General features: G+C 34.9%; 1 protein-coding gene across 1 annotated transcript in view; it reads right to left on the reverse strand.

The window, feature by feature from the left end:
• The window catches only part of IMMP2L (inner mitochondrial membrane peptidase subunit 2), an 864,991-nt gene that overhangs the window by 495,431 nt on the left and 342,911 nt on the right, over positions 1 to 26,649 (reverse strand). The gene's annotated exons all lie outside the window — the stretch shown is intronic.

Genomic DNA, 26,649 nt, shown 5'->3' on the forward strand with positions numbered 1-26,649 from the left:
TATTCTAAACACAAAAGTGTTTTCTTGTTCTTGAAAAAATTTGATCTCATGGGTCCCCGACATATTATGGAACAAAATATCAAACTCGTTTTACTCCACTAATTCAGCACCATAGCACTAAAAATATAAAAAGACTCACATGCACAACTACTTTATTATTTTATAGCTACTTATATAATAGCATAACACAAAAGGATGTAAAACTGTTTACTTTTCATTATAAATAATGAAACAGGTATTTTCTCCTCCTCATGCATCAGCAAAGAGCATCCACATGATAAGACATTTGTCCTCTGACAGATTTACCCTTCTAATGTTCAAAATGATCCTGTAGTATGCTGTAATGCCAAATTTTGTATGACAAATTCTGTATGCCAAAACGTTTTACTGATGAAAACTATGAAATTGCTCTCCTTAGAAATCATTACGAATGGTCAGAACACAATTTGCTTACATGTGAATTCTCTGCTCTGGCTAGAGGAGTGGTCTTTGGTTGAATGCTGTGATTCTGAACAATTACTCGGAAGCACCTGTATTACTGAAATCGGTCCAATGAATCTATCATTTTCTAGAACTATCTCCTGGTAAAATTTTCTTTAAATTTCTCTCTGCTGTGAATTATCTTAAGCATCCATTAATAAAAATTGATATTTCCTGCATGACAGAACACACTTTGCAAAGAGGGGGAAAGGTAAAAGTTTATCAAGTGATAGAACTTTTATCCTCCATTTTGAAAACAGCATTATATTATACAATTGTAGGGTCCAATAAAGAAGAAAAACATAATCTAATAGTCAAGCGCATCTTCTGGAGAATATGATTGGTTATTAAATACTTATATGAACTTATTCATCTACATGGTAGCACAAGCAGGGAAAAATCTAACCTCAAAGATGACACCACTCCAAGACACTGCTGTCAGCACTGCTTGTCCGAATTCTTATTAGTGTTCTAGCATGTGAGTGCTCTCTGGACCCACGTTCTATTCACAAAATGAACATTTTATTTTAGGAACAGAATTAGAAAACTATAAAATAAGATTATTGCATTTTTTTCATGTCAAAGAAAACTGATTCCAGTATTTCCAACTCTTCAAAGTAGTCTAATGGATAGATAGATAAATGGATAGATAAATGATGATAGATAGATAGATAGATAGATAGATAGATAGATAGATAGATGATAGATAGATAGATGATAGATACAGGAACATAGATGCGCGCGCACACACACACACACACACACATACACACACACACACGGATAATCCCCAAACAGTGCTGAATATGAAATAAACCCAACACCAATGACAGTCAACACACAATTCATAGGGTGAGATTTTTTAATTGTGTAATAGACTCCATTATAGCACTTAGGCTAAACACTTTTCGCTTCATACAGAAAGTAGTGGTAATTAAGCTTCGAGGTAATTATGTGCTTTTACAATTGCTAAGTGTAATTTTAGAATGAAAAATTGTTATGAAATGCAAATTTAACTTCTATCCAAAATGCTAATTTTTCAAATCACACTGTTTTCAGTTATTTTAGAACATTGCCATATTCATGGATGCTATATAACACTCTGTGATACTGTTTCTAAACAGGTAAGAAGCTATACTGTGTACACATTTTCTCTAAGATCCACAATATGTATCCTGTTGAATAATGTAGATAATAAATAGGATTGTTTACTCCAGTTTTTTCTTTTAATTATCAAACTGAAAAACAAAGAAGCTGCTCAATAAAGGAGAACCTAAGCCTCCACTTCAAACTATTCAGCCCAGGGATAACACAAAATGTAATTTGAAATTAGAGGTGGGTCTAATCTTTCTCCAACAGATGCTTTGTGGATTCCCCTAAATTTATACCATCAATGAAATAAGTGTGACCAAAATTAAATTGAGGCTCTTATTTTCTCCTATAAGCATAAGCTTACTATCTAGATACTTATTTCACTGAGTGTCATAATGTACCTTCAGAAATTATAAACTTGGTCACTTAAAATTATAACTGTTTTGAAATTTAAAATGTTTTGGGACGCATTCTACTAACAAAGAGTATTTTCTGTTCTAAATGTTGCTCATATTGTTTATAATTTAACACTTTATCTGGTTCATATGTTTTACTCGAGGAAACAATAGCCCTTCCTGTTACATTTTCTAACTTCAAATTAAAAAAACACTCAGCTAGCAAAAATAAACTCACTAAGCAAAAAGGAAGAGAAGAAAATAAATTATTTTTTTGTGCCTTAGATAGGGAATCGACAGGCCTGGGTTTCGTTTCTGTTTCTCACCAATTCGCCATGAAAGCTTACATGAAGACCAGCACTGCCCAATAGATATATAAGGTAAGCCATACATGTAGTTTGAAGTTTCTAATAGCCACATTAAAAAAGTAAAAATAAAAGGTGAAATTAAATTTGATGATGTACACTTTTTAATCCAATGTAACCAAAATATTATAACTCCAACATGTGATCCATATAAAATTTATTAATGAGATGTTTTGTATTCTTTTGTTTTTCCACTGATTTTTCAAAATCCAACGTGTATGTTACACTTTAGGACACATCTCCGTGCAGAATGGCTGTATTTCACGCGCCCCATAGCTAGTAGGATCAGATTGCACAGTGTGGCTTTAGGTGTCTGGTTCCTCACTTACTGAATGATGTGACTTGTAAAGGATATTTTAGCACTCAGTTTGTAAAATTCTGTTTGAAGTTGACCAATGAGGATATGATGTGAGGTTTCCTCCTCATCTCATAAATATGCACAAACAGAATATATTATTACTAAATATCTCAAAACAAATACAATGGCAAATTAACTGGAGGCAAATTTCACTTACATTCATAAAACTATATAATAGTTATGTTTATATTATTATAAAGCTATTCAAAAAATTTTAAAAGTTAGAAACAAAATGCTCAGTATACTTGCCATATGTAGGAAAAATGATAAATCCCACTAGCAAATCTTTAATCAGTGTTTTCGTTGGGATTTAGACATAACAGAGTAATCCACTGAAATCTCCATATTTTTCAGTTGGAGTTTACAAGAAGTTTCTGCTAATACTCAAATTTAAATCATACATGTTTTAAGGTTGTATGGTGAGCAAGTCACTTTGCTTATAAATAAGCCAAGGAAACTAGTGAACATCCATCTGTAATCCAATTGACTCTTTACTCATTATCACATATACCAAGAGAACTCTCTGCAAAAAGTTCAAAGACATTTAACATTTTATTAAGACAGAATAAAGGCTATAAATTCATGAGTTAAGTATAGCACTTAGGAAGTTAGAAAGTGAAAAATAAAATTAAAGTTAGTTGAAGAAAGGCCATAACAAAGAACAAAAAATAAATAGAAAATAAAGATTAAATAGGGAATCACTAAGATCAAAGTTAAATCTTTAAAAAACACAATTAATTCAGATAAACTTCTGACGAGTTTGAAAAATTAAAGAGAGAGGCCAAATAAATATTAAGAATGAAAAACAGAACATAATCTGAGACATAATAATTTAAAGACATTAAGATAATTCCATGAATAATTGTATTCCAGCAATTTGGGAAACTTTCATGAAATGGATATATCTTTATGAAAATATAATCAATCTCAAGAAAAAAATTAAAATCCAAATATATCTACAGCTATTAAAGAAATGGAATTACTAGCTTAAAAAGATCTTTCCACAGCAAGTATACCAGAATCAGAGATTTCAGATGCAAGTTTTATCAGACTTTCAATAAACAAAACATTTCAGTAATAAACTTTTCCAGAGAATGGAAAACAAGGGGGTGAGGGAGAAAGGATGGAGTGATTTATTTCCCGAATCTACAAAGCCAATATAATCTTAACAACAAACCAGAAAATGCCCAGATAGCAGAAAATAACATGCCCATCTCATTTGTGCATGTAGATACAGGTGTATTGCACAAAATATTAAAAAAAAAAAAAAATCCAGTGACACATAAAAAACACTTTTGTTTAACTCAGATCAACTTTTAGGAATGCAAAGGGGATTACCACTAAAAGATCTATAAATGTCACTCAGGACATTAACAGGTTAAAAGAGAAATCATTATAATCTCAACAGATGCAGAAAAAGCATTTCATAAAATCCAACACCTAGTCATAGTAAAAACTGTTAGAAAAACAGAAAAAGGAAAAAAGCATTTATCAAAAAACCTTCAGGAGTAATTGCTAATGCTGCATCATTAGATATCCTATCATGGCATATTTGAATTTTACCAACCCTTCAGCACACATTCTTTAAGAATTCAAGAATCTGAGTAATTAGTATTCTAAGCGGACAGTATGGATAACATTAATAAATACCAATTCAGTTAAAATAGTCACAGATTCAGGATACTCATTAGCTACAAAGTTTGTAGTTTTTAAAAATTCTATCCAATAAAATATTGTCTTTTGGTAGCCAAGAAGCAATTCAGGCATTTTAGTACTAAATAGTTCCATTGACAGGTCTATACATAAGACAATTTGACAAAATAAAATGTTTCTACTTCATGTAAAAGACCTAACTTTTTTTAACAGTTTTATATTAGTATTTGCCTCAAGTAGAATTCTGAGGCTATATCTCCATCATATATGAGTCTGCATCCAATAACTGTTATATATCTAACTATAGTCCAAAGGATGGTCTACTGCTCTGAATCAGCACCTTAAAACTTATCAAAATCATATAATCAATTATTGTAAACCAAAAGTAAGATCAGACCAGTATTTCTACACTTACCAGTAAACAAATTGTTTATTACTTTTTGTTATATGTCTTCTACATCTCCCTTAATGCACATATGTACATGGTTCCAAGGGGTTTTACAAGTGACCAATACCTGAAGAGATAAAATTTGAAGAATAAACTTTGATTTGATCACATTTATATTGGAATTTGTCCCTAAAATCATCTCAAGAGGCAATGACCTCAAGTAACTACATACTCTTTGTAGAGTCACATGGGATAAAAAAGTTTTGCATGATTAAAAAGGAAAATTGTGGCATCTGAACTATAGGAAACAAACTGAGAATTGCCAGAGGGTAAGTGGATGAGGAGATGGGGTAACTGGGTGATGGGCATTAAGGAGGGCACTTCAAGTATGAGCACTTGCTGTTGTATGCAATTGATGAATCACTAAATTCTACCTCTGAAACTAATAATACAGTATATGTTAATTAAATTGAATTTAAATCATTTTTTGAAATGTGAGTACAATACACATATACTAAACTTTGTAAAAATACATTTAGAATCACCCAATGCCATGCTCAGCTAAGGGCGGTCACAATCTCCATGGGGATGCATCTATTATCTGTTTATAAATTGATTTTTTCTTTACAGTAGTCATGTTTGTGAAATAAAGAAGATTCTGTATCTTGAGTTCTCTTTCTTACACTTTGTGGGTAGTCTCCAAGCCCCAGTACTAGACATATTCTTGACAAAGATCCTTTGCTTGACCAAACTCTAATCAGGTTTCTCCAAGCCTTCTTCTCAACGAGCCCTCAACTGTAGGCTACAAAAACTGTAGACTTTGAGCACAAATGATTTTGTCTACCCCATGCCTCCTCCACACACACGCTAAAAGACTTGAACTAACACTAGTATCATTTCTAACACTCAGGGTCACACCCCTGGGAAGACCCCAGCCCCCATTAAAGTGCCAATCTGCAAAAGCTCAACACTGACAAAAATAATATACTATTTTATTTTATTATTATTATTATTATTAGAGATGGTGGCTTTATTTTTTGTTTTTTTAAACTAGGTTCTAGGGCACATGGGCTGCTCAGTCCATTAAGCATCTGACTCTTGATTTCAGCTTGATTTCAGCGTTGTGAGATCAAGCCCACATCAGGCTCCACGCTGGCAGGAAGCCTGCTTGAGATTCTCTCTCTCCCACTCCCTCTCCCCCTCTCCCCACTGCACAGGCTCTCTCTTTCTCTCTCTCTCTCTCAAATAAATAAACAAATCTTAAAAAAAAAAAAAAGTAGGTTCTATGACCAACGTGGAACTTGAACTCATGACCTCAAGACCAAGAGTCCCATGCTCCACTCACTGAGCCAGCCAGGAACCCCATAATTTATTATTTTTAAATTAAGAAATAACTATTTGTAAAAAAATAAGGTTTTCTTCTTTGTAAATTCATTTGGGTATATTTAAAGAGTGTGTTGAATGTTTAAACCTTTCTGGGGCAACCTGGTAACTATTTTTCTACTGGATATGTTTTCTGTAAAAAATGGATTTAATTTTGAGTAGTAAAATTATTTATAAATACACATTCACAAAAAACTATTTGCACATGATCTAATTATACATGATTGGTTTTTACTGGTGAGCTTTCTTAAGTTTTTTCTTTTCTTTTTTTTTTTATTCTGAACCTTTCCTTTATTTGAGCATTCTACACTTATTTAGCTGGAAAAGCAAATTCCCTGTGGTCCCATTAAGTATGTTGCTAAGCAAACCACCTAGCAGCATCTATAAACAGGAGGTTTGGATGTGAGCCAGTCTTACAGGTTGAGAGTAGGTCAGTGCATTTTAAACCAGCACATCATCAAAGAAGAAAGGAGCCTTGCTGCTTAGCCAGCTTACACTTCTTTCTGGGCAAATGTATACACTTATTGACCTAGGCTAAATTTATTTTGCTTTTTTACCCCTGCATATTCCATACTGTTATATAGATTTGACTCAACAAGGACTTCCTTAATTTGAAAAACAGATCTAGAGATAATCTTAAAGATCTACTTGTAGACCTTTCAAGCAAAGTTGTAAATGATGGTCTAGCCTTTCCTTGCATTCACTCTACAGGAAATAATTTGTCATGAGGAAATAGTCTACTCTACAACTGATACTAAGACTAAAGTTGCTATAGCTTCTTAAATGGATATTATATTTTGTGTTATTGAATTAAATCTGTGTTAGTCTACTAAGGCTACCGTAACAAAGCACTTGGTGGCAAATTAAATAGAAATTTCCCATCTCATAGTCTGGAGACTAGAAGTCCAAAATCAGGGTGTCTTCAGGTTTGCTTTCTTCTGAGGGCTGTGAGCAAGAATTTGTTCCATGCTCTTTCCTAGCTTCCAGGGGTTTGCTGGCAATGGCAATCTTTGGCTTTTCTTAGTTTATAGCAGCATAATTCCAATCTTCAGATGGCATGTTCCCTGTGTCTCTGAGTCAAAACTTCTGCTTTTTATAGGGACAGTCATATTGGATTTTGGCCCACCCTAATGACCTTATCTTAACTTGGTCATCTATAGAGACTATTTTCCCAAATAAGGTCATAGTCACAGGTAGTGAGGATTAGGACTTCAACATCTTTTGGGGGGACACAATTCAACCCATAACAAAATTAATTCATGAAGAAGTATCAGAGACTACCCTGGCACACTAGTATTTCCATATTCCTATGAGATCCTGTCGTTTTACTCTTTTGCTATGTCTTTATTTATTGGTGTTATTGATTTAGCTTTCTGTATTAGATTTTAAAAGCACCTTAATTAATTCAGGTACAGAAAAAAGATGTATATAGATTTTTTAAAGTATCTGTAATAACGCATATATACTCCTGATGAAATATATTCATAACTTTTTCTTTATATATGTCTGCATTCAAGATTTGTTTTAAAAAGCAACCTAGAGTTTCACAAGTAAAACTGCTGAAACAATTGTATTTTGACATATATTAAAGATTAGCACTCAGAAGAAAAAAAAACTAATTCTGAGAATCCTTTCCTAAAAAAGAAAGAAAGTTCTCTTTGTTGGTTAATTTGTTAGTTTCTCTTCCACCAGGAGACCCAACTACTAAGCTGAGAAATCAAGGCAACTTCCAAACCAGGGAATTTGGATGTGCAGCCAACAGGTGGATTGGCAAGGATATAAAGGCCAATTTAAGAAGAGAGACATTTGCTTCTTCAGTTACCCCAGATGATCATGGCAGGAACATAAAAGCCAGAAACATAGTTGTTTGAAAGCAGAAGAGACCACAATACAAAACTTGAGGCAAATCCTTTAAGAACTAAAGCTTGGGACAGTTATTTCCAGAAGAAATTGAGGGCTTCGGAAGTAGACATGAAAAGGCAGAGAATGTGATCTAATAGGCAGAAGAGCTCTACCAATGACAACCCTACAAAGCCACCCATTTCCTGGCACGTCTAAGTAACAAGGTCTGATGTTTCCTGTCATTACCTTCCGAGCTCCTGCTTCACCAATGGGATCACTTTGCCTCCAAGTGTGTTCTTGTACATGGAAAGATTCTTACAACAGAAACATGGAAGCTTGAGATACATGATCACAGCATTTAAAAGGCAGTGATTTTTATCTTACAATTGGCTATTCTAAGTAGCTCCAGTTGCTCACAAAGCAAGAAAAAACTTCTGAGTGTGTGATTGTATTTCATTGGTCCATTTTTGCCTCTAGTAATCCATGTAAGAGTCCAAAATTTTTCTAAGTGTAAAGCAATGAAATGCAATCAACTTCTGTCACAAGCACTTTGACCACCCTTTTCTGAAAAGAAAACTGTGCACACAAGAAACACACACAAACACAGCCAGACAGTACATATTTATATTTAAAATTACCACATATTAAACTTTCCCCTAGGGTATTTTCAACATTGTACCACCTTGAAATTATTAGGAACTTGTTGGGGTAGCATAAAACTAATGTTGGGAATCACTGATCTCAAGGGAAATGATTTTTAGGTCTTCTAATTTAACATATCACACAACAAAACTCTAAATGTTTGCTTTTAAAGCCCAGAAAGGCAAATAGAACTATTAAGGGACAACCTGTAGAGCATAAATAACGTAAGGCTTTCCTTTCTCCAATCCCAAGGCTTAAGATTTTTCTACCTCAAAAGAGAACATGGTCAATCCAACACTTATGAAAAACACATTACATGACAGATGTTTAAAAACTACAGTTATAATGTTTATAACAGAAGAATTTGAGGATGGATACCTAAAATACTGAAGGAAAGTTAATATCCTGATCAGGCCAGGATTTTCTTAAGATATGTCTTAAAATGCTTGTTAGACAAGAAACAACATGAACAATTTTCTTCTCAATTACGACCCTGCTGCTTCAAAAAACCAAAAACAAAAAACAAAAAAATCAGGGAGCTTACACTAAAAGCAGGCAGAAATATAACTAAAAAGTATTAAATCAAGAAGTTAAAAGATAAGGCCAGGTAATAAAGTAAGGTTAAAGTTGGGAAATGGAACAAGGAATCAGTAATTTGAAGAAAAGAATGAGTGGAACATGGGTTTGGTGAAAAATGGGCACAGGCCGTTGGTAATTTTTTCTCTGACTTAACAGAAAACACTATTAATCTCAACCAAGAAAGTAATATAGGCCCTGAAGAATTTCTTCATTATTGTGAACATGAGTATTGCTGAGACTATATTGCAAAAATAAAGAAATCATATATGTCACTTGTTAAATCTGTTTGCTCAACAGTACGAAATGTAAGAGACTTTTATAATACAAATATGCACCAGAGTGCTAAGCAGAATCCACTCAACTTCAAGTTCTTTGAAAAAAAAGAAAAGAAAAAAAGAAAAAGAAACTCAGCAGCTTTATTTATTACTGATGTTGGATTCAATACTGAATTTAATCTACAAATTGAAACACTCGATGATGCAATTTCTTATCTCTGTCAACACTTTTTCAATCTGGTGTTATATATAGTATATAATAAAAACATTTTTAAAAGGCAACATACCATCAAATTAATTAAAATCAACTTGAAATTAATAAAATGGCAGAAAATACATGGTAAAGTGTTGGAAAAACCACTGTGCTGACAATAGATGTAATATAGTACTATTGTTTTCTATATGGCAAAGAAGGAAGCATAACCTGCTGAGGGTCTGTTATTGCACCATATGCTATAGACACATGAACAATACATGAAGTCAATAAGAATTCCAGCAAAGAATAACAGAGTTTAGGTCATAAAAGCCCCAGGAGATTCTAATGTCCTAGAAGTAGAGCTTTCTCTCAAAGCATTAACATCACTACCAAAGTGCTCTAGTCACAGAAAGATTTTTAATAACTTGAATTTCCTTTTTCAGAATTTAATATAATTAGGCAATGGCATCTAAAAACTCAGTCTCTCTTTAGATAAAATACAAGCCTATTTGTCAAATACTGCACTTCCCAGTAATTTTTTTTTTACCAAATGATTTTTGAAAGACATTTCTAAAACAACTTTCTACATGAATAAAAATTTAAGAATTAACAACACACAAAATTATTAGCTGATGCAAAAAGGAAAAACAAAAAAAAAGGATTCAATATCTAATTAAGAAGCACTAAGTTGGCATCAAGTAGGAGTATGCCCACCTAATTTTTATTTTATTATACTTAATTGTATTATATGTAATTCATAATTAAGAACTCATTGCACAGTGTAATGTGAACAAAATAATCCCTTCATTTTATAGACCAAGAGTCTTATATACTCACATAAGAAATTAATTTGCCAAAGGCCACACTGCTTACCACAAGGCTCTAAGTAGCTTGTCAACAATGACATTACATTAATCTCCAATGTGTGTTCTGTGTTCATGATAGTGCATGTCATCCAATAGAATCAATGCACAATTCAGCCAAAATGCCTCACTCTTCAAGTTACCTAATTATAGAAAGAATGGAAGGATTACCACTTTCACCCACCACAAGCAACATTCTAAACCTAAGGTAAACTGAAAAAAACTGCAAATGTGTATGATTACTTCTCTCTCCCACATGATGGGACTGTACTGACTGCAAACGCTCCCAAGCATTAACTAGTATGCCCCATGGTATACTTTCCTCACTGGTAACATGAAGCATGTACCTCCTATATTTTCTAAGCAAAATAACATTTAATATAACCAATAATTTGATTAAATGACTAGAGAGTAGCGTAGCATAGTGGTTAAGAGCTTGGACTCTTGAGAGTTTAACATGTGGCTTTGCTAGTACCTATGTGAAAAGTGATACAACTTCTCTCTGTCTTACTTTCCTCAACTGTACAATGATGGCAAACACATCACATAGTTATTATGGCTGCCATTTAGGTACGGTGGATGTATTGGTTAATCAAGTCCCGTACATACATGCTATCAGGGGCACAATGGCAGGGCTACTGTTAACAATTTCTACAGAAGTGTTTAAGTAATCTCCTATAACAATTTACAAAGGACTGAGTACAAGTGCTTGCAAGGGAATAAACACTGCTGTGCCAAGAAGTTGAGATAACCTAAATCACTGAGTTACTTGTCCACACTGTAGCCTCTCACAGCCATTCTGTCACAGATCGCTTGTGAGCTACTTCTCATATTTTTTCAAGGTATTGAGAATGTTAAGGCTGTGCCTGCACAATAGAAGAAAAATGCTGCCAAGAAAGTCTGTGCTTTTTATATATTACTTGAACAACTTGTGACCACCACAATGGTTTGGGGACCTATGCACTCATTTCTTCCTCATGGTTGGGTGAACAATAAACTATAACCTGTATGTCCCCTATCAGAAAGCAAGAGTGAGGGGCACCTGGGTAGCTCAGTCATTAAGGGTCTGCCTTCGGCTCAGGTCATGATCCCAGGGTCCTGGGATTGAGCCCCGCCTCGGGCTCCCTACTTCTCCCTCTCCCACTCCCCCTGCTTGTGTTCCTGCTCTCATTGTCTCTCTGTCTGTTAAGTAAATAAAATCTTTAAAAAAAAAAGAAGAAAGAAAGAAAGATAGATAGAAAGAAAGAAAGCAACAGTGAATGCATTTCTGGAGTAACAGCATCACTTCCAATCTCTAGCAGAAGAGCAGATACAGTGTGCATCCTAGGATGTTTATGCTATTATCAGAAGAAAACCAGGAGTGAAATGTAATCCATATACTAAATGAAAATAAGAAGAGTTGAAGGTTTATCAGTTATGGACCATATCTATAAAGAAAATGTAGTTCAGATATGAAGCTTATAAGATTATTATAACATTTTAGAGAACCACAAGCAATAATCAGCCTTTCTCTGTTATTTCATGATCTTCTCATCTCCAAAAAGGGAAAGAAATCTAAAGTCAAATTATTCTAAAAATATCTACCTTTAGTGAGGCTAAATATATTAATGTAACAATGCTTACTTATCACTTTAAACATCTCTTAAAATGAATTCTAAATATCAACACTTCTCATGGGCATTCATCTGCCTGGAACACCATCCTTCAATTTCATTACATGCCTAATATCATAAAGGAAAATTACACATACACATACACACACACTCATGTAAGAATATTTTTTTTAAGATTTTATTTATTTATTTGAGAGAGAGAGCACACACACAAGCAGTGGGGAGGGGCAGAAAGAGAGGGGGAAACAGACTCCCCGCTGAACGCAGAGCCCCATATGGGCTCAATCCCAGGACCTCAAGATCATGACCTGAGCTGAAGTCAGACGCTTAACTGACTGAGATATCTAGGTGTCCCAAGAATATTTTTTAAAATCTTGGGAACCTGGCCTCAGTCTCATTAAAATGATCCTAAAATCAATGGTGAATTGGTTATAAACACAGACTTATAACAACATTTCACAATTCAACGACTCTATGATTTTCAGTCCTTTCACATAGTTAATTTCATCACATACTTAGAAATGAGATGGGCAAGGTAAGTATTATTAAAACTGAGGCAGACAGGGGTTTAATGACTACTTAGAGCTGGTGAGTGACAAAACCTATGACTGAACACATATTACCATGTACACACAGAGGCATCTTTATATGCATACCGCCTACAGCTATAATCTATATTTTTATTGTATGTTTTATTTTTGAAGCTACTACCTCCCCCAATGCAAAAACATATTGCTGGTTTCAAAGTTCACAGTACTTACAGGAAATATACTGCTTAAATCTTCTGGCCCTTGTTTGCTTATTTTTAAATTTCACAATTACATTTTCTCTGCTTCAGAAAATTCTATTACCATATGAAAAACTATTAACCAGCCTCCTATTGACTCTAGTAAAACAATTATTGAAAAAAAGAACACAGCCCCAGAAAGCATGTGCACGGCAACAAATATAATCCCTTCTTGGCAAAGATGCACAAATTAAAACTGCCAAGAAAGAAATCTGAAAGATATTTTCAAATCAATACCTGTGCAGTAAATGGTCACCAAGAAATATGAAAGGCATGGGAGGTGTACATATATAAAACTTAGCATTTAAAGAATTCCTCTAAGTGGGCTGGACTTTCCAATAAAGAATAAAAAGCCAACAAATCAAAGATAGATAAGACCCCTGGTGGAATACTAGGCATACAACAGGCACTGAATTATTTCTTATTGCCTTAAGGAGCCTTTACATTTTATGATAACAACTATTGAGCTCTATTAAACTGAAAATGATTAAAAAAATATATATATATATATATAAAATTAAGTGAAAGTCAGAAAAAACTACTGCCTTCATTTCAGAGTCTTCATGACACTATATATCCCAACTATATGTAGACAGATTAGGATTAACAACACAGCCCCTTGCAACCTTTTGCCTCCATGTCTGACTTATTCAGTATGAGGGCCAGCAGAAGGTCAAGGAAAACATTTTACTAAAGTAGCCAACACTTCCCCCATCCTGGCTTAGCCACATTCAACAAAAAAAGCCAAAGTACCATCTCACTGTCTCCCACCGTAACTACAAACTTTCCTCACCCACTCAAAGAGAAGAGGCAGAATAGCTCCAGTATTGTTAGGTCAGTTCAGGGGAAGCTGAGTTAACACCGATAGGTAGGTCTGACTTCTGGAACAAAAACTATGTTTGAAGCCACTATCCATATTTAAGAGACTGAAAAAATTTACCTTAACAACCAATAGGAATAAAAGCTTTCTGACTTTTGAATTTTAAAAGTTAGACTTAAAATCCCATTTTCATCCAGAAGAGAGAAAGACAAAACCAAATCTGAATGAAAAAGATCCTACCTTTTCCCCTGGCATCAAGGTAAGCCCTCATGTTTTTCCATGTTTAGATTTCTTCTTCTTCTCTAAAATGAAGATTATCTATCCTCGAGGAGTTGATATGAAGACTGTGTTATTGTGACCTAATAAGAAATATATATTTTGTCTTTGTCCCCATAGTCAGAGCTCCTAAAGCCTCTGTAATTTCCTACATGACAAATTGCTAGGAGCACCTTTATTCTAATATTTGGTCTATGATCCCAGTTCCCGACAAAGAGCTCCTAAATCCCTTGGAATTTTCTAGGTGATAGGAGAATCTTCGTTCAAATAAGTGACTCTTAGTGGGTTCTGGGATATCTTCAGGATGGAGGCTGGTCACCAGAAAAACCAAGCGATGGTTAGAAGTTTGGAACTTAACAGTTCCCCCATCCCATCCTCTGGGGCAGGGAAGAAGGTGGAGACTGAGTTAATAATCAATCATGCCTACGTAATGAAGCCTCCTTAAAAATACGAGTTAAAATTAAAAGATTCAGAGACCCCTGGGTTTGTGAACACACCCACATGCCAAAGGCTCCTGCACTCAGGACCCTTTTGGACCTCAAGCTATCTACCTCTTCCATCTGGCTGTTTATCAGATTCTTTACTATATAATAAACTAGTAAACATAAGTCTGTGTCTCCCTGAGTTCTGTCAGCTATTCTAGCAAACTGTTAAACCTGATGAGAGAGTAGTGGGAACCCTGATTTATATCTGGCTGGTCAGAAGTACAGGTGAAAACGGGGGACTTGTGAGTGGTATCTGAAGTGGGGGCAGTCTATAGGACTGAGCTCTTAACTTGTAAGATCTGACGCTAACCTCCAGGTAGATGGTGTCAGAATGGAGCTGAACTGGATGACATCCGGATGGTATTGGAGAATTGGTCAGTATGGGGAAAACCTACACATCTAGCATCAGAAGTGTTGTAAGTGTGGTAATACTAGAGAGTAGAGGAGGAAATAGAGTTTTTCTTTATAAAACTAAATAAAAAAATAGGTAAGACAATAATTTTGTTTTTATTTTTTTATTAAGGCATAATTTACATAAAGTAGAACTTACCCTGAAAAAGGAGAAATTACTACTGACCCTACAAAAATAAAGAAGATTATAAAGGAAAACTATGAATAATATGAATGGCACCTTATAAGATAATTTAGATAAAACAATTTCCTAGAAAGACACAAATGATACTGAAGTTGTCTCAAAAAATAGATAATATGAAAAGACCCATAACAAATGAAACATTAGGGGCACCTGGGTGGCTCAGTGAGTTAGGCATCTGCCTTCAGCTTAGGTCATGATCCCACGGTCCTGGGATCGAATCCTGCTTTGGGCTCCCTGATCATCAGAGAGTATGCTTCTCCCTCTGCCCGTCCCCCTGCTTATTTGCTTTCTCTCGCATATGCACTCACTCATTCTCTCTCTCAAATAAATAAATAAAATTTTTTAAAAATGAAAGATTAAAGTAGCAATAAAAAAAATGCTCACAAAGAAAAGCCCAGATCCAGATGGTTTCTCCATCAAATTACACCAAACATTTTTTTTCTTATTTCAGGAAAATTTTACTTAAATTCTAGTTAGTTAACATACTGTGAAATATTGGTTTCAGGAGTAGAATTCAGTGGTTCAACACCTACACACAACACCCAGTGCTCATCATAACAAGTTCCCTCCTTAATCCCCATCACCCATCTAGCCCATCCCTCACCTACCTCCTCCATCAACCCTTAGATTGTTCTCTATCAATAAGAGCCTCTTATGGTTTGCTTCCCCCTCTCTCTTGTTTTCTCCCCTCCTATATATTCTGTTTTGTTTCTTAAATTCCACATGAGTGAAATCATATGGTATTTGTCTTTCTCTGACTAACTTATTTTTCTTAGCATAATACTCTCTAGCCCCATCCATGTCATTGCAAATGGCAAGATTTCATTCTTTTTGATGGCTGAGTAATATTCCATTGTAGATATATATACCACATCTTCTTTATCCATTCATCAGTTGACAGACTTTGGGCTCTCTCCATAGTTTGGCTATTATTGGTAATGCTGCTATAAACATCAGGGTTTGGGGTGCATTTACCCCTTCGAATCTGTATTTTTGTATCCTTTGGGTAAATACCTAGTAGTGCAATTGCTGGATCATAGGGTAGTTCTATTTTTAACTTTTTGAGGAACCTCCGTACTGTTTCCCAGAGTGGCTACACCAGTTTGCATTCCCACCAACAGTGCAAGAGGGTTCCCCTTTCTCCACATCCTTGCCAACACCAGTTGTTTCTCGTGTTGTTAATTTTAGCCATTCTGACAGTACACCAAACATATTAATATAATGTCTTCACTAACTCTCACAAAATAGAAGAGGAGAGAACAGATTCTAACTCATTTTATGAGGCCAGTATTTCCCTGATACCATAACCAAACAAAAAACATCACAAGAAAAACGCAAACAAATATGTCTTATGAATATAGATGCAAAAAAAATCAATAAAATAATAGCAAACTAAATGCAGTAATATATAAACAGATTTATTATACCATGATCAAACGGGATTTATCCCAGGGATACAAGGTTGGTTTAACATCTGAAAAATCAATTAATGTAGTACTTAAAACCAAAATAATAAAAAAATAGAAACCACATGATCATCTCAATAGATGCAGAAAAAGCCTTTGACAGAACTCAACACCCTTTCACGGGGGCCAGGGGGATGGAGGGGGACCGTGGGGCGGGTGAAGGCCAACAATATCAAAAAACATTCAACAGACTAGGAATAGAAGTGAACATCTTCAACTTGAAAAAGGGCATCTATGACAAACCCACAACTAACATCATACTTAATGGTGAAAAACTGGATCCTTCCCCATAAGATCAGAGGCAAAGCAAGGATATCTGCTCTTGCCAATTCTAGTTAACACTGTACTAGAGGTACTAGCCAGAAAAATTAGGCAAGTAAAAGAAATAAAAGGCATCCATGTCAGAAAGGAAGAATTAAAACCAACTCTATCACACTCTTGTATATTGAAAATCTTAAAGAACCCACTAAAAAGCTATTAGAACTAATAACAAGTTCTATGAGGTTGCAGGATGCAAAATCAACATACAATAATCAGTTGTATCTCTACAATTCTTAAGCAGGAGGGATGTGAGGAAGTGAAGTTAAAGCTAACAGCACTGGATTTCTTTTACAGACGATGAAAATGTTCTAGTATAGACTGCAGTGATGGTTGCATATATCTGTGAATACAGTAAAAACCACTGAATTGTATATATTAAATGGGTGAATTGTATAATTTGTGAAGTGCAACTCAATAAGTATGTTTAAAAATCACTAACAACTTAGAAATGGAAATGTTTGCCTTAAAAATCATGGGCCATAAAAAGCTTTCTTGAATTTGGAAAAAAAAGAAGTGTAACACTGTATACTGAAGGAAAACTTACATGATAAATAAGCCAAAAAAAAAAAGTATGGATTACTCCAAAGGGGGACAAAAGGCAAAATAAAATATTTTCTGGTAACCCTTCCTTATATCAGTGCATTATTCTTCTCAGAATTAATGCATTTGAGTTTTAATTTTTGAGGTATCTGAACTATATTACCTAAGACTTCATATCATTTATCATTTATTATTATCATCAAAGTCATTTCCTAGGGGTTTCCTTCTCTGATGCATAGATTGTAAACTCACTAAAGTTTAAGTAGATTCTTTATTCTTTTAATTCCTAAGTTATACAATATATACATTTTTAAGCAATAATCATTCTAGGTTTGTTGTCAAAAAGAATCTATAATTTATTTATGAAAAAGTACATATGGCATTGGGAATCAAATAGTTCACAACATCATATATTACCTGAAGAAAAGCAAAATAGATCTGTGACGTGGAACTTTAAAAACAAAAGTACATAGAGCAAAGGAGAAACTTAAGTTTAAGAAATACATGTATTCTTTCATGAAAAGCAGAATATGTGACTTTATATTGGGAAATATACTTCTAAACAAGTCAATAGGAGAAATGTAGTTGCCTTATTATGATCTACAAGTATCTACATTTTTAAAGTATCATATACGTGTCCAACATGAAATGAAGTGTCAAAAAATTTAGTTTTGGCATATGAATGTCATTTGTTAAGCATATTGTACATAGAGCATATTGTAAATCTACTAGCAAATGCAGACTGACAAAAAGGCATCAAACTTTCACCTTGTGCTAACTCATGAAAATCACAACATGCTACCTAAAAATCATGTAAAATAACTTAAACTCATTTAAACCTTAAAGAAAAATGAATGGTCCATGGTGTGGACTCTTTCATTACCATGGCTTTTCAAAGATTCTCTTCCAGTTAGAGAACACTGTTTACTTAATCTCATTTATTTTATAAACATAATGAAAATCAGAAAGAAAAGGACAATCTGTGTCACCTTAGTATCTTTTCCTTTACTCAATTATTTTTTAAAAGATTTTATTTATTTATTTAAGAGAGAGAGAGAGATGGAGCACGAGCAGGGGGAGTTGCAGAGGGAGAAGCAGACTCCCTGCTGAGCAGGGAGCCCAACATGGGGCCTGATCCCAGGACCCTGAGACCATGACCTGAGCCAAAAGCAAATGCTTAACAGACTGAGCCACCCAGGTGCCCTACTCAATTATTTTCATACCAAATACGCACCTCATTTGATGACCAACAATTCTCAATTTCATTGGTGAATATGGATGAAAAAAATAGGAAAAATGTTGAATCCTGAAAGTTCTGCATAAAAAATTCATTAAAAAAATGGTCAAGGATAATTTTTCACGACAACAAAAACCTGACTTAATAATCGAGTATCAAACTGCCCTACTTTTTGAAAATCGGTCCTCTTTTCTTTGTCCTTCTCTCCATTTATTATTATTTTCTATCTTTTACACATATCCAAATTTCAAAGCTGTAGGTGTCAAATCGAGTAACAGAATATAAAACTAAAGATCCATGTTGTTATGGACTAATTGTAGATCCGTTAGTTCATGAAGTAACTAAAACTATTGTTATAATGACCTTTGGATATGACCCACAAATTTAATTTACCTAGATTAGCCTTTGCCCTAAAATGTTCCCTAACAGTTAAGTATCTGTGCGATTACTTTTACTTACATACAGAAACATCAAATATGACAGGAAGATGAGGTCGGAGGTTTTGTGCTGCAGAATGTAAGGGCCTGTGAGGGACCCAGGAGTCAAAGGGCAGGAAATGGAATCCTAGCTTTCACATTGCCTGTGTGCATTTGCTTGAATCTTCACTTTCTTTTACTGTAAAAATGGGGTCATATTGACAACCAGTGAAATAAGAAAGCACCTGATACCCGGAATGGAACATAGTATGGGCCTGAATATGCTAACTGCTTTTCACATTGCCATTTCCAACTAGCTAGCGGACATTTACATTCTCTAAATAACCAGCAAGTATCTTTCCCATGAATCACAGAACCAAAAAATAAAGTTGTGCTGAAACAAATGTACTAATTATTTTTTATTTGATTATGCAATACATATTGACAAAGCCTCCAATTTTTTTTTTCATTTTGGCTGTTCTATACAGGATATGTACTGTATTGCATAAATTAAGAAACAATTTTTTGACATACTGTTTATTAGCTTCCTATGATGTTTCCAGGGTAGAAAATGTTATTCTTTGAAGCTAAATCCAGCAAACTAAAGTAACATATAGTATGGTGCTTAGTTGACGCTATTAAAAAAAGAAAGGGATATTTAGTTTTTACAGCCACCAAATATACCATTATCTCTACACTATCTATTATACCATTATGACTATCTCATTTTACCATTATTATCACTATATGTACACCTATTCAATATAATTAGGAGTATACATTAACTGACGTCCTTAATACCATTCTATTTTTGTTGTAAGTAGACAATTTGCACATACATCTAAGATCCACATTAAAAAAAAAATCTAATGATCACTGAGCCCAATTTTCTCTTGTGTTTGGCTGGAGAATAAATAAAGCAAGATCTTCATGTGGTTTTCCAAAGTAGAAATAGATAATATTTCCCCTAACTAACTAAGAAACATGCTTCTGGTTAAGTAGCCCTATACTTTCTTGCCAGTATTCTGATATTTTCTCATTTATGTTTATAGAATGTTAACTGAATATAAGCTCTGAACAGGGATCTTGTCTGCCTTGTTTTTCATTATATATTCAACCCTCTAAATATCACCTAACACATCATAAGTGCTCAATAAATAGATATGGTAAATGAGTGAATCGTGTATTTGAGTACCCCAAAATGCTGAGAGAGGTAATGGTTTGCAAAGGCAATGTGGAGTAGCTAATACATGTATTCTTATGGGTGCCCCCAAACTCATTCGCAGGCATTGGCCCCACATACACAGACACTCTTAGGCAGCACAATAATGAGTCCAAATCCAGATGATCAATAAGAGGCAAGAAGGAAGGCTCCGATGCCCAAAAATACATAGTTGAACTTTCCAATTTTGAAAGTGGATACTGGAACAAATGCAAAGGTTTTATACAATCCTAAACAAATGACCAATATTATTTAATCTAGTTGTATGCCACAAACCGTAACAAAAAATGACTTGTAACTCCTTTTACTAACATGATAAAAGCTAACACAAGAATAAAGCACACTAAGGCCTTCTTATCATTGCTTCCACATTTCTGATTACTTCTTACAGTTAAAACCAATAGCTATAAATTTTGTAGCCAGCTAATCTGTCACTTTAGATATGCTCAAACCTTGCTTACAAATAGAATGAATATTGAATAAAATTCTTTGGATTCAAAGCTTTAAAAATAAACATTTCAATACACACAGCTATTTCTCACTTCAACAAAAGAAATAAGCATAAAAATAAATAAAAGACACTTAAAGAAGTTTTATTTTGTGTGGACATATTTTTTTACTTTTAGTAAATAATTAGAAATGGAATATGTGGGTCATATGGTTGTTGTAGGTTTAAGGGTTTTTTGCTTTGTTTTTTAAATTCCAGTATAATTAACATGCAGCATTATATTAGTTTCAGGTGTACAATATAGTGATTCAACAGTTCTATACATTACTCATTGCTCATCACAATGAGTGCCTCTTAATTCCCTTCATCTGTTTCACCGATGCCCCACCCACCTCCCCTCTGGTAATCACCAGTTTGTTCCCTATATTTAGGAGATTGGTTTTTTTTTGTCTCTTTTTTTGAAAAGAGATTTTTCAACTTCTTTCCCTCAAGTGGCAAAAGCAGGAACGAGTGTGTAACTGATACATAAAATGTAGAATCTTTTTTTTTTTCTTTCCCAAGTCCCATCCTCAGTAAAGTCAATTCTTTAAGTGCCCATCACTGTCATGTGTTCAGGACTCAATTATCTTAGCATGCTCAATGGAACTCTGGGGCAGAACTCCCGGCTACCAAGTCAAGAGGATTAATGGAACTAAATCCATTGTTTGCTTTCTAGTCTCTACTACCACCAGGTGTTTACCACTTCTTTGATCCTATTAGATCTAAGGAAGTTAGAGGCTCTACCAAAGTCTCAACAGGAGTCAGTTGCTGAGGAGGCAGGGTGCTACTGAGCCCAGTGCCCTCCAACCTCTATGAGGCCTTCCATTCAAAGGAATCCTCAGAGTCTTTCAAAACTTCAGCTTGGATCCAAGATAGAGTTTGTCAGTTTATTTACCAACTGAAAAGGAAAAAAGAAAGGCAATAAGTTTGAAAAATGATTAAGGGTCAAGAAAATAAAGAAAATCAATCATGTTCCTCAAGGAAAAAAGCTCTCAGGTGGAGAGTGAAGGTGATAGTGTGGTATGAATCTAGGCCAGTCATGGTTTCAAGAATGGATTTAGTTGCAAATAAGAAAGAAAAGAAATGATCTTCATTATATATCCAACGGACCTCGAAGCAGAGACATGCATAAGAAAGTCAGAGAACTCAGGCTAGTTTCTAAGTAGTTTGGATTCTGTCAAGTGCTTATGTAAATTGAAATTTGGAAGTCAGCAATTCACTAATCAAATCAACCTTAATTTGTACTATGATTTGAATGCTAAATCTTACAGACATAGGTTGAGAGTTTTCTCTTAAATTGGTTCCTTGGAAGATTACATAAACTTTTATATTAACAATTATTTTACACCAAAAATTTAAAGTATCATTTATACTAAATGCTAAGACATATTAAGTATTTGTAAATGCATCTTAAATGTTTACTTTTTGCCTGCATCTAAACCAAAAAATGAAGAAAAGCCATTATGTTCTGCTTAACCCCATGCTGCCTGCAGATGGGTGTCGTGGTATTTCAAATAAGTAATAATGTATAAACACTGTGCTTTTATGAAATGCATGTTAAAATTAATCAATAAAATATCTCTCTCCTGGAAGGGAAGTAAACCATTTTGATGCATGTTAACGTCAGCCTTTATAAGGGATATTAGTCATATACTCAAATTTAGTTCTGATTATAAAACAAAAATATGCTGGAAATTCCATAAAGATCAAACTAATTAAAGTACTTAATTGCCTCTGACTAATTATGGAAATTGGCAAGCTCAGTAAGGAAACAAGTTTTTTAAAAAAGAGTTTATATTTTAGGCCACAGCTTCCTTGGCTTCGTTTTCCTGGGAGTCACTTCCATCATCTCACATCTGATATTGCAAACTCTGTCCACAGAGAGTTATAAAGAGAAATGACTGCATATGCATTCACAGCTTAACTGGGACAAGCAGAAGCTATATTCTCAGACTTACAGCCAGAAGTTGTGTTGGCACTTTCCTAGACAGCGACGCTGTACATTAGCATGACCTCTCCTTTGTAAGATTTTGTTGTTAAAAGAGCAGTTCCTTCCATAGGACTTCTATAGAGATCCCATGGCCCTTTTCATTTGAAGGGGCAAAGTGCCCAAATCAAGAAATCACAAATCCCTAGGAAATATTTGCCATGCAACAAGAGACAGAACTTAGGCAGACAGAAAGAACATGGAGTTCTGGAGAGAACTGGAGTTCTCTGACTCTGGAGTTTGACTGATAATGGCTTTTTAAACCCAGTTCTGCCACTTAGGAACTTGAGGAAGTTACTTAATTTCTCTTTGCCTCATTTTCGGCATTTATAAAATGGAAATGGTAGCACCTACTTTGCACTGTTGTCACAATAATAAAGAAAATACAAGGTGTGTAGCTCATTTATGAAAACAGAAAGTGCCCATAAATGATAGTTATTATATTTTATATTCAATGGAAGATAATTTTGTTCATATTATGGTTCACTACTTATTACAGGTGTGTGAGCAGCCATCAAGAATCAAAGAATACTCTGGGGTCTTCCTGAGAGAAATTAAGATTCTGCAGTAGGAATCAAAGAGAAATAGGGGGAAACAAAAGTGAAAATTCAGTCAACAAGTAAAGGTTCTTCTACATTCTTTAATCTTTATTTTAAATTATCTGCAGTGCCAATTTTCATATAAAATGACAGCCTCCTTCTTTACAAAAATTATATTGCATAGAACAAATTATGGAGTATTCTAGTACATACACACTTATAATTTGAAGTGAATGACATAATTACAAATATTCAATTTCTCCATATTCTATTCTATACTCCATTTGGTCTCTCAAACATTGAAAAAGTTCCCCTGATTTCTCCTTCTCGAGCTTCTGGTCTCACCATTGCTGCAGAGACCATGAGGAGCACTGTAGCAAGCGGTACGGGAAGGCAGTTCCTTCCACCCTGCCTCAAGGTTGGCATAAAAACCCCACGGTAAGTAAGGTTGTTGTGCTAACGGTAAACCTCAAACAGCAGTGTGACTTCTGGTGCTACCTCCGGCAGGCCCCAGACACTGCCACTGACGGGTTATACCAGCATTCAGAACTCTCCATAGATGTGAAAATGTGTGTGTGTGAGAAAGAGACAGGAAGACATAACATCTGAATTTTGGAGTATTTGGTTAGGATACAGAAAACCACTTCATCTATAGCCCCCACCCCCATCCCCAAATTACCCCACCATAGTATTGTATGAAATCTGGACAAGTCAATAGATGTACAAAAGTTTTGAGCCCAATAAAGACACTGTTAACAAAGATGCTCTCTTCCAGGGCCTATCAATAAGCATACATTAAAACAAGAAGTCTCTTTCTAAACAGTTGCTGTTGTGTTTTGTTTTTAAGTAGTTTATTGCCGATCTGTACATGAATGTCATCACTGAATGGAAGCAGTCCAAGGATTCATATCACTCCCACTAGAAGGAGAAGCTTTGATAAATCTCTAAAGCTATGGCGGTGGTCCAGTCCCTGTGCCATATGGCATTCCACCTGCCCCAAGAAGTTTTTTTAACGTCCTCCGAAGCTCCAAATAAAAATACTGAGACATAAACAATCAAGTCTGCTTTGCAGTGGGTTTTTGAGCTCTGTGTGGTAGCTGCGAAAAGTCCCCATGCTGTGCGTGTTAATGAGACCCTCCATAGTCACCCTTAATACATAAAAGCAATCACCCATAACTCACAGGCCTTTTTGTCTTGACTATGTCTGACTGTGTTCATTGCATTTAGCAACTGGAAATAAAATACAGTGGGGAAAATAAGTCTGGATGTCAGGAGGCATGAGGACTTAAGATCTAAAAATGACAACAAAATAAGAAAATCTATAGGTTCTAGGCATATTACCTCCAAGGATTTATTTCTAAATGAACTAAGCAATTAAACATAAAACTTTATTTAGATCAAAATATGTGAGTAAACAGCAATTACCAAAACTGAGAACTCAAACTTTGAGCATAGTCTTGTAGGTTAGAACCAGAATAGGAAACTATAACGTCCATAACCTAGTGCAAAGAATAGCAAGAACACCAGAGCAAACTGTACACCATATCCCTTTGCATTATTACCCAACTACTTGGCTCATTCAAATGTTTATTTTAATGGTCCTAAGCATTTTAGATTAACTAAGAGAAGTACAATCAGAAACAAGTGATTGGTTTGCTTAACTTTGTGAAAGGTAGGGAAATACATTTTATTTTAAGTCCTATATTGAGGGATAAACATATATGTCAGAATAGAAAAATATAATCCTAAATTGTCTCTTATTATGTTATCAAGTTTTCAAAGGTTAAATCAAAAAGATCATATGGTTCTATGATTTTTTAGAAAAATCAAGGCACTATTATGGAAAATGAAAAGGTCCTAGAAGTTTGAAGAATATCTTACTACAAAATCATATACCTTTGAATTAAAAAAAAATTCCAAAATGGAAGGTAAGTTTCCATCATCAAAGAGCGTGTCAACAATATGGAATTTTCCACTCTTTTCACTGTATTGATCCTATTACTCCCACTCTGGTGCTGCAGCCTTCAGGGCTGCTTCAATACAGGGTTTGGGGACCCAAGGGCCTGGGGTTCAGGGACCCGAGGGCCCACACACACAATTCAGGAATATATGTAAACCGGAAGGAAAAAAATACATCTTTATTTTTGCTACCCTCTGCCTGAGCATCTCTTTCTATTATGATGAAAAGGAAAACAAACAAACAAAAAACCACAATCATACTAGCAATTCCTGTGACTTGGTCACCCATGTATCTTAAAATACTTTTTATTTTCAACACTACTTTGAAATCATGGCTGTTTTTAGACCCAACGTCAAATCACATCATTTAATATATTTAAATACAACATGAAAAAGCACATATATAGAGCATCATAAATTTTTAAATATTTTGATAATTGTATTCAATATGACTGGTTTCTCTTGTAATTCTATATATGTTATTTTATGCATTTAAAAATTTATTCTGAGAAGAGGTGTATAGGCTACAGCCTACATATAAGTTATATGTACACCAAAGGAGTGCACAATGAAAAAAAGGAGTGCCAATTATCGTTTTTAAAGGAAACACCACACAGACAGTGATGCCAATGTATATGCTTCTGACACATGCCTATCACAACACTTGGAATTACAGCCATGGGACTACTCATGCCCTCATGCATAATTAGGGCTTCTTTGTTCTTCTTTTCTGTCTAGTACATACCTGAATATCATTCTGCTTCCTTGTTTTATGAGAAGATAGATGAGGAAATCAATTCCAATGCATAACCTAAGGGTGGTTCTTACTACCCCATCCTTCAAGAATCTCTGGGATTCATGTAGTAAGGACAGGGTGAGACTGACGCAGCCCTGGGATGAGGCAACAATTGTTTTTTGAAAAACTCCCCCTACATTTTCTATAACTTCCCTCCCCTTTTTAAAAGTTTTAATACCTTCCCATCTCCCCAGTACGCTATCCATTTAGTCCACTTCGTTGTGGGAGTAGAATTAGTAGTAGGCTCTTCTCTTCCCCAAATGAGTACACCTTTACACAGACAAAAAAAAAGACTCAAAAAGTGTGGGTAAAATATAAGTAAACGTTAATGCTGTCCAGGACCACTGAACACTCGTGGTGTGTGGCACAAGATGATGTGGAAAGGGAGTAAGATGGAGTTACTGCACTAGCCTGTGCACCCCAGGGAAATTAGTTCTTCCTCTTCTGGTCAAAGGGGTCTTAATCCTTCCAGCAGTAAGTCTCAGGAGCAGAGTCACCGCACGGGCACAGGTGACCACGAGCTCCCTTTTAGCATCAAAGGAATCTAATCCTGCCACTTAGCAAGAGGACCCAGACTTCCAGGGCAACACGA

The sequence above is a fragment of the Eumetopias jubatus genome, unplaced genomic scaffold (genome assembly GCF_037043125.1).
Source record: "Eumetopias jubatus isolate StellerSeaLion01/CBP00866 unplaced genomic scaffold, mEumJub1_p1.0 scaffold_14, whole genome shotgun sequence".
Taxonomy (NCBI): domain Eukaryota; kingdom Metazoa; phylum Chordata; class Mammalia; order Carnivora; family Otariidae; genus Eumetopias; species Eumetopias jubatus.